Source organism: Callospermophilus lateralis, chromosome 13 (genome assembly GCF_048772815.1).
Source record: "Callospermophilus lateralis isolate mCalLat2 chromosome 13, mCalLat2.hap1, whole genome shotgun sequence".
In the NCBI taxonomy this organism is placed as follows: domain Eukaryota; kingdom Metazoa; phylum Chordata; class Mammalia; order Rodentia; family Sciuridae; genus Callospermophilus; species Callospermophilus lateralis.
This window is the reverse complement of record NC_135317.1, coordinates 52,468,310-52,486,884: the sequence shown is the minus strand read 5'-3', so window position 1 is coordinate 52,486,884 and position 18,575 is coordinate 52,468,310.

The window sequence follows — 18,575 nt, the reverse complement described above, 5'->3', positions numbered from 1 at the left end:
TAAATATAGCTCCACTTTGCAAAACCTTGAAGCACATTTTCAAGAACGCTTGGACCTGTGTTTTTTTCCCAGATTGTAATCTTAATTAGCTCCCCAAAACATGTAATTTTCTTTGTGCTCTACTAGATTGATTTTATTCTTGAATTACAATCTAGAAAACACCAAAGGTAGAACACAGTGAAGATGCCATATGCAATTTTCTCATTCTTTATACTTCTTGGCAATTGACACTTTTAAAAAAATTCATTCTTTTTAGTTGGCAATTTACTTCTTGCCTGTTACTTTTAGATAGTAATAAACAGTATACACAGTCAAACCTGAATGGAAAATTAGGTGTTTGTGTCTAGGTTGCTATGGTTAAATTATGGAATTTTCTGTTTCTTATTTTTTTTACTTCAAAAATTGAGTCAAAGACTTCCTGTTACCTCACTTCAATTCATTTTTCCCAGCTGTGAGACTAGCATTCTAATGTTTGCCTCACTGACCATCCACTATTTTTATTTTGCTCTTTTTTATTAAGCTTATTTTTATTTTGCTCTATTTTATTAAGCTTTTATTTAGATCTATTTTAGATTTATAGCAAGGTTGAGAAAAAACTATGACAAGTTCTTTATATCTCTCACCCATCTTCCCCTAATGTTAACAACTTACATAACCACAGTACAATCATAAGAAAAGGAAATTCACCTCTGTATGATAATTTTACTAAACTATAAACTTTTTCTCAAATTTCACAAATTTTTTTCTCTGTTATTCTTTCTCTGTTCCAGGATCCTACCTAGCACCCTGCATTAAGTTCATCTGTAAATTTTCCTTTGTTTCTTCCTGTAATAGTTTCTAAGCTCCTTGTTATTTTTTTAATCATGTGACATTTATACAGGATATACATCAGTTATTTTATGGAATGGTTTCAGTTGAATTTTGGTTTTCTCACATTGAAGTGAAGTTTCACATTTTGGGAAGGATACCACAGATATGATGTTCTGGTATCCTCTGTGTATCATAGTTAGGGGTTTGTGATTTTTATGTCTTATTACAGATGATATTAACCTTCATCATTCGGTTAAGAGGGTGTCTGCCATGTTTCTATACTGTAAATTTACTATTTCTCCCTTTGTAGTTATTGAGTATCTTGGTAGATTTATTGAAAACACACAAATGTTTTCCTCCAACTTTCACCTATTAATATTTGATCCATGATGAATCTTATCTGCAGCTGTCACTGTGATAGTTATCTAAGACTGATTCTTTATTGGTATTTCCTTTCCTTCTATATTTGTTAATTGGCATCTTTTCTCCCCACTTATTTGCTTATTTCATTATTTGTTTATAACAGAATGAAACAATGAATAATTTATTTTAATCTGTGTGTCCAATACTATCCTTACTTTATGACTCGGTTTGCTTTGGTTGTAGACATTCAGGTAGGACTTAGTGTGCTTTTGAGAAACCTCAAAAATCTTATGAGTGTTCCCTTATTTTCCTGGCACCACAAGATGTTCTTCACTTTATATGCTTTTGCTCTCCAAACACTTTTGTAATATAATATGACTGATCCTGTGAGGGTATGATATTATCATTAAAGTGGTAAGTTGATGAGTTAAGGGAACTGGTAGTTATCTATGAATTCGTTCACTTCTGTCACAAGTTATACAACTCTAAAATAATAATCACCTATACCTCAGTGATAATACTGTCATATAACACTAGGGCATAGCTGGATATTGACCAATAAATGAACAATGGTAGGATGTTTTTGCTTGGGGAATTAGATTCACATTGTGTCTAGTGAACCTGGGAATATTTTAAGTCATTGTAGGAGCTTTGAGTGATATGGAGGGCAGATCAAGCAAAAAGTGGCAATAACACACACAGGCTTTACCGAATGCCACTTGGGAAGGTTTGCATGAGATGGAAGTCCCTCCTAGGGACCAAGGGGCAGGGGTCACCCCTCAGAAAGGGAAGAGGGCAATGGAACTCCCAGGGGTGATAGGAGACGGAGAAGGACATACATGTCCGGCTGATGTCAGTTGGCAGCACAGCAGGGAATCTCTGCTTCAGAGAACTCCAAAGGGCAGCAGCAGCTTCGGGGCTTTACAGCCTGAGATTATTTTATCTATTGCTAGCAGATGTTGGGTGCATTTTTACAGGCTACACAAAATAGCAGGCTTTAAATGGCTAAAAATCTTCTTATTTCGGACTATCTGCTTATTTAGATTGATTTAACAACTGGATGTGTAAAGATTTGAGTTTGGAGCTGGTGGGCTTTAGTTGGCTCATTTATGTCACACTTTTTGTGCTATGTCAACTCTCAATTTCCTGAACATAAGGAATTATGATTGAGGGTGGATTGGAAGGCTGAATAGCCTGTCAACAAACTGACATAAGAGGAGGGTGAGTAGTGAAGGAGAGACTGTGCCTACAGAAAAAACAGACAGGAAAAGACTGAAATCAACCCCCAGTAACACACTGACATTTTGGGGGGAAAATTAATGAGGCAAAGGGCATAGAGGATGCTAGCTGGATGAGTCTAGTCAGTAGTAACACGATAACAGCAATATGTTATTGAGTGTTATTATTAGCCTGGAACTACTGAAATAATATCTTAAAACCTGCATTGCACTTTATTTTCCTACCATCTATACACCTAGTTAGATACCCTGCAATCCTGATACTCCATTCCCTACGTATCCAAGGGGGCCTCAGGGAGACTCTGAGATAACACCTGTGGTGGAGTGGGCAATGCTGTGCTTAGACTCCAAAGTTACCACCAGATTCTAGCAATGCTACTTGCCTGTCCTCTGACAATAGGTAGAGGACTTAACTTTCATAAAGCTAATTGCTTCTGAAAAACTGGAATAGAATGCGCACATGTGGTGGTTGTTTGTTCTGAAATAAGCCCCAGAATAAATTCTATGGAGGATGACCTTCCAAAGATTGTCTATTGTTCATAGGGTGAAAGAGCATATAGTCCCCTACCCTACCTGATGTGATTCAAAGGGTAGGAAGACAAACGCTCTAAATGATGACCTAAAGCCATTATAATGCTCTATGAAAATAGTTACACTATACAAACTGTCTACTTCTGACACCTAACATTTTACACAATGCCTAAGATATAGGAGGTATTGTAGATAAACATTATTTGAAGGGCAAGGGGTGTATATCAGTGGCAGCTTATTTACCTCGTATTTGTGAGGCCCAGTTCCATCCCCAGTACAAAAAAAGAAAAACAAACAAACAGAAACTCACATCATTTGAACCACTTTTTGAGAAAACCACTATTTAAGGCATTTATGTAAGATGAGTAAGAACTCTGCTACAGTGCCTATAGTTAACGATAAAGTACTATAGAGTTAAAAATCTATTAAAGGGGAAGATTTTATGTTAAGCATTTGTATTAGTCAAATTTTCAACAATATAATAAAATAACTGAGATAGCTAACTTACAAAATGAAAGTGTTTATTTTGGCTCACAGTTTTGGAGGTTTTAGTCTGTGATCACTTGATCCTGTTATTTTGGTTCTAAGGCAGCGCATCCTGGCAGGACTGTGTGGTAGAGGAAATCTGTTTGCCTCATGGCCAGGGAAAAAAGCAAAAGAGGACTGACTGGGCCAGGATCATGCACTCCCCTTCAAGAGCCAATGACCTAAAGACTTCCCACTATGCCCCGCCTCTTAAAGGTTCTACTACCTCCCAATAGTCCATTCTGGGGACAAAGCCTTTAACACGTGGGCCTTTGAGTATATTCAAAGTTCAAACTATAGTGGAAGTCTCAGCACAACAGGAGAATAATAAAAAGTTCCCTGATAAATGTAAATATCTATTATGTCACTAATGTCTTGACTTATAGTAACCAATCAAATTAGCTTCAGGCACTTAGCAGTACCCTAGGGGAACTGGACATGGTGGTCTAGGTTGGGGGATGTTGTGGAGAAAGGAAAGCATGGTATGGAGGTAGGACAGGTGGCAGCTGAGCAGACAGCAGGGAGTCAGATGAGGTTAAATGCTTTGGCAGAATACTCAAAACTAGGAGAGGGCTCATGAAATGAATGCCTAATACAAATATGGACAACTACCCAGGAATAAGTTTGATGTCTACACAACTTCTGAGTATGCAGGATTATCTCATTGGAGATAAAATTATGAAATTAGTTTTATCTTGGACATGGTTAGTATTTCCTAGAGGAACAGAATAAAGGACTAGACACACATTTTTCACAGGTCACATAACCCAGTTATCTCCAAGGGCTGACCCCCAGAGGGTTCCTATGCACAAAGAGAAGCACGGAAAAATGGAGACAGAGGAGAAGGAGAGGGGGACAGAAGCGACAGAAATATGGATCAAATAAAGGAGTGGAGAATTAGGGGAACATAAAAGAGAGAGAGAAATGAGATGCCAATAATGCAGAGTGGATGCCATTGGTTACCAGAGCCCCTGCTTTACTCCATGATTTCTTGAAATAGGCCAAAGTCCTCAGATAACTTTTTTCCCCTTTCTTTCTCACTCACAAATCTCAACTACAGTTGCCTTTGAAAGGTACTCATCTGCTTCTCACGTGTTGTTCCTACAGAAAGAAATCTTTAGAGTCTGAATACTATTGTGCTTCGCAGCCACCCCAAAGAACATTTCTGGAGAGTAATTGGACAAATTGAGGGTATGAACCCCAGAAGAAACAATGCATTTTGACAAGAAAGATTGGTTGGCAAATGTTAAGGTTTTTGTGAGTAATCATGATGATTCTTTAAGTAATTATAATCTGTTCTGCATTCTGTCACAATTGTTTTGATTTGTGTCTTTTTGTCAGTGAATAAAGTTATTTAGTTGTCCTTATTTTTAGGAACAGATTCACAGTATTGAAATATTTCTAATACCAGTGATGTTAAATTTCTTGAATACTTTTCCTTTCTCATGTCTGATGAGTCATTGGACTATCATTCTGTCCCCAGAAGATTATGGTGATACCAGTCTTAGTCACAAAATCATCACTGTGGTAGGTGGGGTGGGGTAGGATATGAGAAGTCCACACAATGAGAAGAACCCAGTTTAATCTTTTTTAAAAAATTATGTTTTTAGTTGTAGGTGGACACAATACCTTTATTTATTTTTATGTGGTGCTGAGGATCAAACTCAGTGCCTCACACATGCTAGGCAGGCACTCTATCACTGAGCTACAACCCCAGTCCTTTAATTATTTTTTTTTAACATTTTTTAGTTGTTGATGGACCTTTATTTTATTTATTTGTATGTGGTGCTGAAAATCGAACCCAGTGCCTCACACATGCTAGGCAAGGGCTCATCCACTAAGCTACAACCCCAGTCCCCCAGTTTAATCTTAAATTGAAATTATTACTCAGATTTTTAAAGCAAATTTATTTTAAAGTGGGTTTCCACTTTTCCGATACGTACCTGACCTGTTATTGGGCTACCCTCAGGCAAATAAAGCATTGTGGCTGCAGGGAGATATAGAATGGACAGTACACCTTCATAATTCAATTTTCACAAGAATGATAAATTAGATTAAGAGTAGTATTCTCCAGGGCTGGATTGTAGCTCAGTGGTAGAGCAATTGCCTTGCCTATCATCAGCACCACATAAAAATAAATATATAAAGATATTGTGTCCATCTACAAATAAAAATATTTAAAATAGAAAATACATTATTCTTCAGAAAGACTAAGTGCAGTCATTGAACATAAGCCCAGCTGTGCAGAGGCATAACTAAAGGCTATCTAGTCCAGACTCTGGTTAGAGCATAAAACTCAGAGTAATAATGCTCTTTTGAATTTTCACATGGAGGGGAAAGACACTGAATATTGGCTGACTAGTAAAGCATGGACATTATTAAAGCATTGCATACTGTTTAAAAATCTAAACAAAAGAGCTATTTGCAAACATGATAAATAGATGGAATAGTTCTTTTGTAAGAATTAAACTAGGCAGCTTTCCTAGTTATGTTACAACACATCAAAATATAACACAATATTGTGACTTTCATTTTTGCAATGTGACAGTGAATCACAAGTGGAACAAGAAGTAGGATTAACTTTGTTTTTCACTACACCTCAGAACCAGGGTGGTTGTGAATTTGATAATGTATAAGGCAGAAGACCTGAATGGTGAATGCTACAAATTTGTCTGCTCTAAGAAACTGGTGAGGCATATCTATGCAAACATTTATTCATATAACAAACATTTATTCAAAAAAATAAGTGTTTAAACTTTACCATATCATTGGCTTTTCATTAAGCCTAAGGTTTAAAGATAAACAAGTCAGTCTTTTTTTAAAATACTGATACTAAGTAGTATTAGCATTAACACTTTTTATTTACTTTTAAATTTTATTTATTTGCAATACCTTGGGATTGAACCCAGGGCTTCATGCATGCTAGGCAAGTGCTCTACCACTGAACTATAATCCTAGGCTAGCTAAATAAATCAATCTTAGCTTAAAATATACATGATGGCTCAGGGAATCATGGGAGACAAACACAGTGATGGGCAAGTATCCTTAGAAAATATACACTAATAAACATTTCATATTTTCCTTTAGTAATTTCATTTACTCATATGAAAATTATGATTTGGAAAGATCTTCAAATAGGTCATCTTTCAGTGGGATCCTTATTTAAACCTTTCAAAATAATTGGCATTTGTTGAGTTTATTAACTATCGAGTATCAACAGTTTTACTTTTGGGCAGAGTCTGATACTTTATTTTGGATGTGAATTGTTTTCTTATTTGTCTCTGAAGTGTTTGGGCATTTGAAGCCACTGATTTGACTTTGTCACTACACAATGCCATTTACTAGAACACACAAAAAAGTCATTCTTAGAGAAACTTTGATTTATTTTTTACTAGTTAGAAGTGTGATTCTCTTAATATTTTTTTTCAGGTCTATTTTTCATCCTGTTGATTTTCTCTGGAACTTTTCCTTTTGGAACGTCTTATTAAATGGACCTGAACATTGGTTAAGAACAGCATTCAATGATGAACAACTATTAAATATCTACTCTGATAGGAATGGGATCTGCTAATACAAATTACCTGTGGTCCCCATTTTGGAGTCTGATATAATTGTAAAGGGAGATCAATAATCAGAAAAATAATTAAAAATATGGGACAAGGTGTTGTTGACACCATAATGAATATGAAAGATCAATGGCTTTCACAAAGAGAAGGCCAGTTTTAAATGGTGTTCATTGAGGCTTCGTAGAAGTAGTGACACTTAAGATTTCTGAGGTTTGAAATGACCAATTTACAGCCTGTCCAAATGAAGCTGTCCATCTTTAGTGTTTTTGAGTGACAGAAATACAAAGAAGAAAAGACAAAAGAAAAATTCTTTTTTTTTCCTCCAATCTTTTGGAATTTACTGCTTAGTTTATAGTCAGTTTAGTGAACTTCCATCTGCACTTGGGAAAAAAAAAAAAAGTGTTCCGTTATTATCAAGTGTAGTGTTTTGTAAATACTGGTTAGGTCAATTTGGTTGATAGTTTTATCCAGATCTTTTATGTCTTTATTGATAATATCATCTATTTGTCTGTTTATTTTTTGGATGTTTTAATTTCCAGTCCAGACTGTGAATTTGTCTATGTCTCCATTTAGTTTCATGATTTTTTCCTCATGAATTTTAAAAGTATATTATTGTGTGCATTAATGCTATGTCTTCTTGATAAATCTCCCCTGTTATTATCAACATACCATTTATCTCATAAGATTCTTTGTTTTGAAGCCAGCTTTCTAATTATTTGCATGGCATTTTCTTCCATTCTTACATTTTCAAACTTCTTGTGTCTTTTAATGGTGGTAATTGGAGGTGGGTGTTTAGGGATAGGTGGTTGTTGGTGATAATGGTGCTTTTTAAAATTTTAATGTTATTGATGGTATTAAATGATAGTTGGTATTGGTAGAGATGGTAGCAAAGGGTCACTTTTCAGCCCTTTTTGTTTTTTTATTTTGAGACTAATTTGCTGAGGCTGTCCTCATACTTGACATCCCTCTGCCTTGGTCTACTGAGTCGCTGGGATCATAGGTGCATTTCATTGTGCCTGGCTCCATGGTCTAAATTTATTGAAGAATTATCTGAGTTTGTTCCCTGAGGAAGGAGCTTGAGGTTTGCTGCATAGGGAGACAAAGATGGAGACACACTGATCGTTAACTCTGAACCCAGAGGTGTCTAGATTTGCAAAAGTTGAGTCAAAGAGAAAGAAAACAGGTTCCGGAAATGATGCAGGCAACACAGTCAGCAGGAATAATAATCTCTAGAGCTTGAATAAGAATCCCAGTGACCAAACTTGGGTCAGAAGGAGTATGGGGTCAGAGGGGCACAAAAGAAGCAACTGCCCTGGGTTAAAGACCAGGCTCACTACCATTTTTCCAAACTTTAAAAAAGTTAATGTATCTACTTTAATTTTGATTCCTTTATTTTTCTCCCTGTATACTAAACTCATTTAGTTGTCTTTTGTTAATAATTAAAGTAATCTCAAATAATATTACTAATGTAATCATATATTTGACACAATGTTTTAACTCAAAGGTTATTTGAAGTAGCCTGAGAAATTAATCATATGCCCTTAGTTTTATTTAATAATCAAGAAATATGTGTATAGCTAAACCTCATCTCATCTTTTTTCACCTCCATCAACAGGGAGGCTTTGGGAAGGAGAAAGTGGAAGCAGCCTGCCCTCAACTTTGCTCCATAAAAAGAAGAGCTGCATTGCCACTCCTGCATTTGCAGATGATGGGCAGTTCATGTGTCTAGGTGAACATCACACTGGGCTTTGAATTAATCTTATTTTGGGTATATTTTAGTGTTAAGTGGATTAAGAAGCATAGGTTCTGTTATTCAGGAATTGTTTTATTAGGGTCTATTTCATTAGAATTAACTGATACTGTAAGTTACTAAAGAACTTTAGAAGCTGTTAAAATAAGTCTTCATAGAAGCTCTATAAAAACACTATTACTGTTATTTTATATAAATTGTTCATAGATTGAAAAAGACCCTTATCAAGCCATTTGCTTTGGCTGTTTGTAGATATACCATGATGATACACACTATGAAGCTTTCGAAATGTTTATCTGTAGGTGCTTTTTTGAAAGTCTTTCCATTTTTGTGTATAGATTGACTGTTAATGAGCATTTGCTCATTAACTATTTTTACTTGTTTCTGACCACTAATCACAGCAGGTAAATTTGGAAAGAAGAATATAATTTATTTCACTGGTCAGTGACTTGACATTATAAGAAGCTTTTTGGAGTCTGAGAAAATCTGATCATTTTATAGTTAGAGAAAGCTGAAATTTACTTACTTATGAAGAGGTAATTTAATTTATTTCTAATAGAGATTTCTGATTTTTTTTTTCATATTGGGGATTGAATCCAGGGGTGCTTTAACACTGAGCTCCATCCCAGCCATTTTTATTTTTTATTTTGAGACAGGTTCACACTAAATTGCTGAGGATGGTTTTGATTTTATGATTCTTCTTCTACAACCTCCAGAGTTACTGGGATTACAGGTGTGTGCCACAATGCCCAGCTAGAAGAAAATTGCTAATTATGATGAAAATTATTTATACTTTTCCATTTGTGAATTATTTAAACAATTTTATTTGTGAATTATTTTTAATAATTTTTACTATGAAATTTTTGGAAAAAATACATATAAGGAACTCTTAAAATCAACAGTAAGAAAACAACTCAACAAAAATGTGGGCAAATGATCTGAATAGATACCTCATCAAAGAAGATATGCTGATGGAAAACTAGTAGGTGCAAAGATGATACATTATCATCATTAGAACATTGAAAAATGAAACAAGTAAATGCAATACATACCTATGAATTTGAGTGGTGAATTTCTAAAACATTAACAATCCCAAATGATGGTGAGAATGTGAAGCAAAAGGAACTCTCATTTGCTTATGGGAATGCAGAAGCACATGGCCAAAACATACTATTATCATATGATTTAGCAATTTCACTCTTTGGTCTTTAAACAAATGAATTGGAAGCATACCTACACAAAAATTTGCATGTGAATTTTATTGTAGCTTTATGCATAATTTCCAAAAATTAGAAACAACCAAGATGTTCATTAATTGGTGTCTTTCAATAGGATAAACAAAATGTTGTAATTTTGTGTATAGAAATATTATTTAGTGATGAAAAGAAATGCATTAATAAGCCACATAAAAGCATGGGGAAACTTTAAATGCACACCGCTAAATCAAAGAAGCCCATCTTAAAAGGCTACTTACCATATGAATTCAACTATAAGTATCTGCTTATAGTGTGACATTTTGGTCAACAGTTGACCACATAACATTTTAGTCAATAGTTGACCACATAACAGTGGTCCCGGAAATTATATTGCTGGTGGTGTCATAACCATCTTAGTTTGTATAATTACATTATATGATGTTCATAAAATGTATCCCTGTAATTAGTGATGTGTGATCATCTATGACATTCCAGAAAGAGCAAAACTATGGAGACCTAGTGGTTTCCAAGGGTGTGTGTACAGGGGTGGGGGTTGGGGCTGAGGTGAGAAAAGGAATAGGCAGAGCAGAGGCATGTTTAGGACAGTGAGATTACTGTGCATGATACTATAATTGTGGATACAGGATTTGTTAATACCCATACAACACAATGAGTGAAACCTAATGTAAATTATGGGATTTAGTTAACAATAATGTCTCAGTATTGGTTCATTGAGTATAACAATCCTCTATATAAATAATGCTCTAAAACTGCTTTAAAAATGACTAGTTAAAAAGTATTAAAAATATCTAAAAGTGCAAAAAATATAAGTGATCTATATTAATGAATTTTCATGAAGCAAATACCATAGAATCACCAACTATAAACTAAGTTTACTATAAAACAAACAACTAACTGAAGTTGGTGAACAAAGCCGGTAGGCCTGTCATTATTCTTGTTGTTAACTGAGAGTGAGAATGGACTATTCAGTCTGCACAAGCATCTGATTTATTTGGGAACACTGGCGATTTCTATTGACATATTTTATCAACTCTACAATACTTTAAAAAATTTTAGTATCTCTTAAATTGAATGCATCTTACAATCAGTGGCACTTTATGACTAATGGCCTTTTTTTTTCTCTTGGTGGTACATAAATATATGACATCCTGAAATTCAATAAAACATTGCAGCTTCTTTGTAGTCTCTAAGAAGAAGGCTATCTCTCCTAACTTTAAGAAAGTTATTCAAAGATCTAGGAGACCAGGGCCTTAGTCTTCGCTTTGTTATTAGCTAGATATTGACCTTGGAGGTGTCCATTAACTCTTTTGATATTGAGTTTCATCATCTATAAAATGGTATAAGTTAAAAGATCCTTAAGGTTCCCATTAGCTCAACATTTGAACCTAGGCCACCTTGTTAGAATAGGCCAGGGAAGGTGCCAGTGTAATATAAATGAAATTAAATTGCTCTGCTCTCCCTATGAAGTACCTGGGCTGTCTCCAAATGGAAAATGCAGCTTAGTAATTGTTGTGAGCAAGAAATGTTCTAGCCAAGTTCAGTGAGGAAATAGCAGTAGAATCGTAGGACTCAGGGCATGCAATCACACGTTTTATATATTTGGCACCACCTCGGACTTTCATATGAATAGAAATGAAAAACTTTTTAGTTTTCAAAAATAAAATGCTTCAGATTTAAATTTGATTTGCTTCTGAATTATTCTTAGGAATAAGGGGGAAATTAGCTAAGTCTCCAAGTCACCCTCCAACCTTCCATCTGTTGGCTCACCCCCGTGCCTCCCCAACAACTTCTGCGCTACTGTTCCACCACCAGTGCCCACTGTTTATTATTCGAAATGCCCCCCTCCCCCACACACTTCAGGCTCTAGGTTCTGCATACAGATCTACAGGCTACAAACTGTCTTCAACACCAAAGTTACTTTAGAGTGTGGACTCCATCTTTCTAAACACTCCTCGGCAAGTCTTAAGCTTCAGTAACTCTCCAAATATAGCAATACAGCTACTGTCAAAAGCCAGTGAGCCAGTGGACCGATTTTGAAATCCTGGATTTTATGTCTACAATAGTTGCAATTTGTGAGCAAATTAACAAACCCCAAAAGACTGCTAATCTTTGCTACTAGCTTATATGAGCATGTTGTTAATAACACAGTTGCATTATCGGTTAATCACAATTGCATATTTTGTTATTGTAATGATCTATTGTTCTTACAGGTTAACTTCACAAGGGCATTAGTCTGGCTGGTAGTATTGCTTAAATCTATTAGTTAAAAACCAAGGATAGCTATATAAATCATCACTCCACCCACCATGGAACCTAACAGTTGTCTGACACAGAACTGTTGTTTGCTTTGTTGAAAAGCTGTCTCCCTGCAGTTCTGGCTGGGAATGAAGGTGAGTGACATGATGAACAGGCATCATAAAGGGAAATTCAGGGCAATTTAAATTTAACCATTTCTACTTTGGTGATTTTAAATTGTGGAGATGTGAAAGCCTACTGTTGCTCTTTTATCAGAATTTGAGAATTGATCAAAGGATTTCCTGTTCTTCATCTTATTGTTATTTATTATTTTTTATAAATTTCATGCTTAGAGGTATCTTGATTTGGGGAATACAATAGATACTGCCAAAATTATTTTCTATATCCTTTTCTATATCCTAAACTTCCTACAGTAGTTTAACTGAATAAAAAATTATCACTCATTTCTCCTTAATTTTTCTTCTTTCTTTCCCATCACCTAGTCTATCTGTCATTATTCCCTTGGATTTGCATAATTATAGAGATTTTGATAAACATGTCTTGATGTTTATGCATTCAAAACAACCAAGATTTATTTGACTTGATACAGTGTTTAATAATTATATTAAGTGCCAACTAGTAAGCTGGTTGACAAAATTGTTCCTCAGATATTTTTATAGCATACTTATTATGGAATAAAATACAAATAGATTACTTTTGAGCAAGATAGTGGCATGAGGGAAAGGAATTTTTCTTCCTACTTCCAAATTCTATTTAAATAACCAATAAAATTTACAAATATATTTTGAAAACTAGAGATAAATACCATTTGGACACTTTAAACTTTCATTTGGAGGAAAGCTATGATATTTATCTATTTTTGAGAAATCAGTGACATGTCATGGAAGTGACAAGAGCTGGAGGAAAGACTGAGCTTTGGGGCTGTGAACCTCCCCTTCATTTTCCCCATCAGTCATATTTGTACCACATCAATACACTGTTCTCTATGTTCCTGGGCCTAGAAAAATAGCAGACAATGCTAAATGGATCACTCCAAAATAATTCCTCTACTGTCTTCTTCTGCAATGGATTTTCTGCCTGATTGAGAGAGGAACTTCTAATTCCCAGCAAAATTACAAGTCTATTGCATACATGATTTTATGTTGTTTGTGTAGTGAAGACATCTGTAGGTCAGAAGGTATTGCATGGAGATGAAAAACAAATATTAAAAATTAGAAGATGGGGTTAGGGTTGTGGCTCAGTGGTAGAGTGCTCGCCTAGCATGTGTGAGGCACTGGGTTCAATCTTCAGCACCACATAAAGATAAATAAAGGTGCTGTGTCCATCTACAACTAAAAAATATTTTTAAACATTAGAAGGTGGTCAGATGAGGACATAGGCAAAGTAGGAGTTACTGACTTATTAATTGCAAATAATTGGCAGAGAAATCAAGTTAATCTTTTATACCTGATAGAATAGAGAAAACTACAGAATACTTGAGGGGAAAACAGCTTTCAAAATACAGTCTATATCAGCCAAATATGAAAACACAAGAAGAATATGGGCATCTTTAAAAACAAAGAAAGAAACTATAATTGGCATAAGTTAAACTTATTATTTTAACAATTTAAGTGAATTATATTTTCTGATAGCAGTGATTTTTTTTTCAGATTGGTTATAAATAAAACCAAACCACCCCAGATTACATACTAAAGTGTTTATGAAGAATATACTTTAAATAAGGAAAATGAATTATTAAACTACAGGGAAAGATTTATTAGATAAATACATGTGGAAATACTAAAATAAAACAGATAGAGGCAGATTGAGGTGCCCTAAAATACTAGGCTGAGAGAGAGAACATGAGAGACCAGGCTTCAGTCACTTCTACCTTAAAATAAACTTTTGGCTCTGTGGAGGTATGCATCCTTTTCCCAGCAGATACTGAATCCCCACCAGGCCAAAACTTACATCCTGTAGTTTACATGCTGAGATTTGTAGTTTTCATTAGAACAGAACATTCCATTCTTATAGTTAGCCACCAGGGTCATCTTGCTCATAATTCCCTTCCTTTCCCCCAGATTTATTTGTTCTTGTCCTTTCTACCCTCTCCTGTGGAGAACTGCTTCATGTATATTCTTGAAGTTGCCCAATTGCTTTCTTACAAGTCAACCTACCACGTTGCCTATACCAATCGAAAATCTTGACAAACAACTGATGTAATTCTCTTTACTACTTGTGTTTTTTTGCCATCAAAGCTTATTTGAAGTCTATACGAGCCTGGATCACACTCCAAGTTCTGCCTGATCTGTCTCCCAAGATTTAACTCTGATCAGCCCAAGTAAATTCTCTTTGTTTCTTAGTCAATTTGTGCCTCAGTTTCTTTTAAGAATCCAACACACAAAATTAAGGAAAGGGGGGACGTTGGCCAGGTAATTTGCTTGGGGCTGGGGATGTAATTGAGTAAAACAGAGAAAATTCCAACCCTAGATGAGAACATGACCCAGTGGGAAAGACGTGTTAAACAAATAATTACCAGAAGTTAGTGTTTGAAACACTATTTTAGAAGGGAATGGTTTTCTGAAGAACTGACAACTATTCAGGGACCCTAGAGGAATGAAGGAGATTTGTGCAGTTACTTGGGGATGCTTCCATGATCTAGAACGGTACTTCTCAAAAGATGGTCCATGAAATATTTGTTTCTAGTTAGTGATAAGAAAATTGTCCTAGAACGCAAACCAACTATATCACTAAGCACGCTGTTCAATGCAGATGACTTTCTCTTTATTTGCAAGAACTTCTTGAGGAAGAAAGCACGGTAATTTGCAATGTGCATCATGTTTTTATCTTGTTGCACTTTGAGTAACCTGGGTAGATGGAATAAAGTGCAAAGGACCAAAGCAAAAGCGCAATTATCACATCACACAAGACAGATCCAACTGAGAAAGCTATGTAAGTATACTTGGCTTAATTATATTAAATAATTAATTTAAAGTTACCTGACTTAGATAGCTGAATTATTTAAAGAATTAATAAGATTTCTTTCAGAGATATGAAGATCCCAAGTCTCTAAAGATCTCATCCAAGCTCATTATCTGAATCTTTCATCTATCTAAATTTTCAGCTGTATAGCTCTACTTTAATATCTAATAAGCATATAAAACATAATGTGCTCCAAAATGAAGTTTTAATTCCAATATCCCACATTCTGTTTTTTCACAGAACAATCTTCCACCACTTGGGTCTAAGCCACTATCTTCCCTTGCAAGTATTATTGCAATGGGTTCCCCAGTGCTCTTCATGCTTCTGTGATTGCTCTTCTCTGGCCAATTCTTCACTTAGAATCCAGAGCAGTTATTTTTTAATGTTAGATCATGGCCTTACTGCTCAGTACTCTTATTAATTTTTCATCTTATTAGACTGGTTACTACTTTGTCAGGAGAGTCCATTTTCTGGTTCATAGATGGCAGCTTCTTCCTATGTCCTCACATGGTAGAAGGGGAAACTGAGCTTCTTTGGATCTGCAGTATAACGGTGTTGTTAACAGTTTGAATATGAGATGCACCCTAAAAAGCTCATGTTGTAATACAGGAAGAACCATGTCCTTACAATGGCCTACAAGCACTGCATGATGTAGAACACATCATCCTCTATTGATCTTCAACCCTTGATTACTGTGTTCCAACTAGATTGTCTTCCTTGCAATTTCTTAAATACCCCAAACTCACATCTCAAGGTCTTCTTTTAGGTTTACTGATATCTCTGAAATCTGATCTAACCATCACATATACATCAACCAATTCCCAAGGAGGATACTCTTCTCATTTGCTTAGCCTTAATTTTACTCCAAAGCACTTTGTCATTGATAGTTATTTGTTTTTTTTCTCTCTTTCATTCATTCCTCCAGAGAGAGTTTATTGTTTAAATTTTATCCTTAGCACCAAGAATAAACTACTTGTGTGTGTGTGTGTGTGTGTGTGCACACATTTGTTTAATAGATGGATATAAGAAAAACACATTTAAGAGAGAAGACCAGAGACAGAATAGAAAGTGTAGCTTTCCATGTCAAATGAAAAAAAAAATCTGGACTTTGGTAAGGGAGAAAGAATAAGTACTGTTGTAAAAGGAGAAGGGTTACTACTATGTCAGGAGAATGCCAACTCTGACATTTACAACTGTCTCAGACAGCAAAGAACTTGTACAGGTAGGAGTGAAGAAACCTAGAAAGAATTGGATGTGTGGAAGTGGCATGAGCAGGTGGCATTCAGTTTGAACAGGAAAATATCACCCTGGGGAAGATGGTCTTCAACTGAGTGCTTGCTTAAGCTTAGGAGAGAGCCAGAGTTCAGTGGCCTGGGAGAAGGAGAGAGGTCTGATAAAGTTCAATCAAGTTAAGTTAGCAGGCAATCTGCCCAGATCAGTCAATGGGAATCAAAGGATGGAAATTAAGGGGGCTGCCTGTTAGGCGGTTGTAACAGAATACTGTAGTATGGGTTGCTTATAAAAAATAGAAATTTATTGCTCATTGTTCTGCAGGTTGGATAGAATTCCAAGATCAAGGCACTGGTAGATTAAGTGTGTTAAAAGCCCATTTTCTGGTTCATAGATGGCAGCTTCTTCCTATGTCCTCACATGATAGAAGGGGAGACTGAGCTTCTTTGGATCTGTAGTATAAGGGTGTTGTTAACAGTTTGAATATGAGATGCTCCCTAAAAAGCTCATGTTGTAATACAGGAATGTTTAGAGGTGAATTTTTTTATTAGATTATGAAGGCTGTAACCTAATCAATGGATTAATCCATGTGATGGATTTATAATTTGAATAGATTACTAGGTGATAGTTTCAGGCAGGTGGTGGAAGGCTGGAGGAAGTAGGTCACTGAGGGAATGCCATGGGGGATTATATTTTGTCCCTGACTTCTTAGTCTCTCCCTTTCTGCTTTATGGCTGCCCTGTGCTGAGCAGCTTGCCTCTACTATGCCCTTCTACCATGAATTCCTGCCTCATCTCATGCCCAGATCAGTGGAGTCAGCTGATCATGTGTTGAGACCTCTGAAACCCTGAGCCCAAATTAATCGTTTCCTCCTCTAATGTGTTCTTGTCAGGTGTACTGTGGTCACAGTGGTGAAGAGCTAACACAGGTACTAACCACCTTCATCAGGACTCTATTTTCATGTTCCCATTCCTTCCCCAAAGGTCCCACCTCCTAATGCTATCATCATTTGGGGGATTATGGGTTCCACATAAACCTGTGGGGATGACAGAGTTGTCATAGTAAGGGCTTTGTCATAGGTGCACAAGGGAGCCGTCCCAAGTCATGTCTAAATCTAAATCATATGGGGAAAACGGATTTTCTGGAGACATTCATTTCTTAAAACACAAAAGCATTGGAGATTTATTGAGTGCTTCTCTTCTCCACATCTTAGCTCATACAGGTTTGGCCATGGGGAGGTCATAACCAGCTTTAAGACTGGAGAGTAACAGCTGTGGGAATTCTCTCTTATACATTTCTTCCACTACCATGTGTTGCCAATAACAGATTCAAGGGAGAGGTCATTCCTAATACCCCCTTCATGAGTTTTCACTGTCAACATTACACCCCAGTATGTCTCCACCTATAATCTAATTTATAAACTCTCAAATCTCATTTTGTCACTCTTTCTGTGGGTCATTGAAAGACAGAGATTGAAGGAGTTCCAATGAAAGAAATGAAAATATATTTCTTATTTTATTCACTGCTCTACCAGTGTTGTATAATATTACTAGAGTTAAACAGTGATGATCTCAGTTCTAAATTATTTACTACCCCTAAAGAAAGTTGGAATTAAATTGTTTATGTTTTCTTCCACTTAAATAGCTTGCTCTGGGAGCCAGCTCTGTTTCCTAGACCTAGTTTGGCACTAAATTCCAACATTCTGTAGATCTTATTAAATACATAAATCTTGTGTTTCCTAAAACACTACTATCTATGAGCAAACAACCTCAAGCTCTTGCTCTAATTATTTTTTGAGATAGGGTCTTTCTATCTTGCCTAGGCTGGTCTCAAATTTCTGGCCTGAAGAGATCCTCCCATGTTCTTCTCCTGAATATCTGGGACTGCAGGTGTGTGCCACCATATCCTCTTAATCTAATATAAAAGGATAAGAACTTTGGAGAATTCTATGAACACATTGGTCTAAGTTAGAAAATGCAAATGTTGGGGCTGGGCTTGTGGCTCAAAGGTAGAGCACTAGTCTAGCATGCGTGAGGCACTGGGTTCAATCCTCAGCACCAAATTAAAGAAAAAAAAAGATTAAAAAATCAAGAATCAATAAATGGAATGGACTCAAACTAAAAAACTT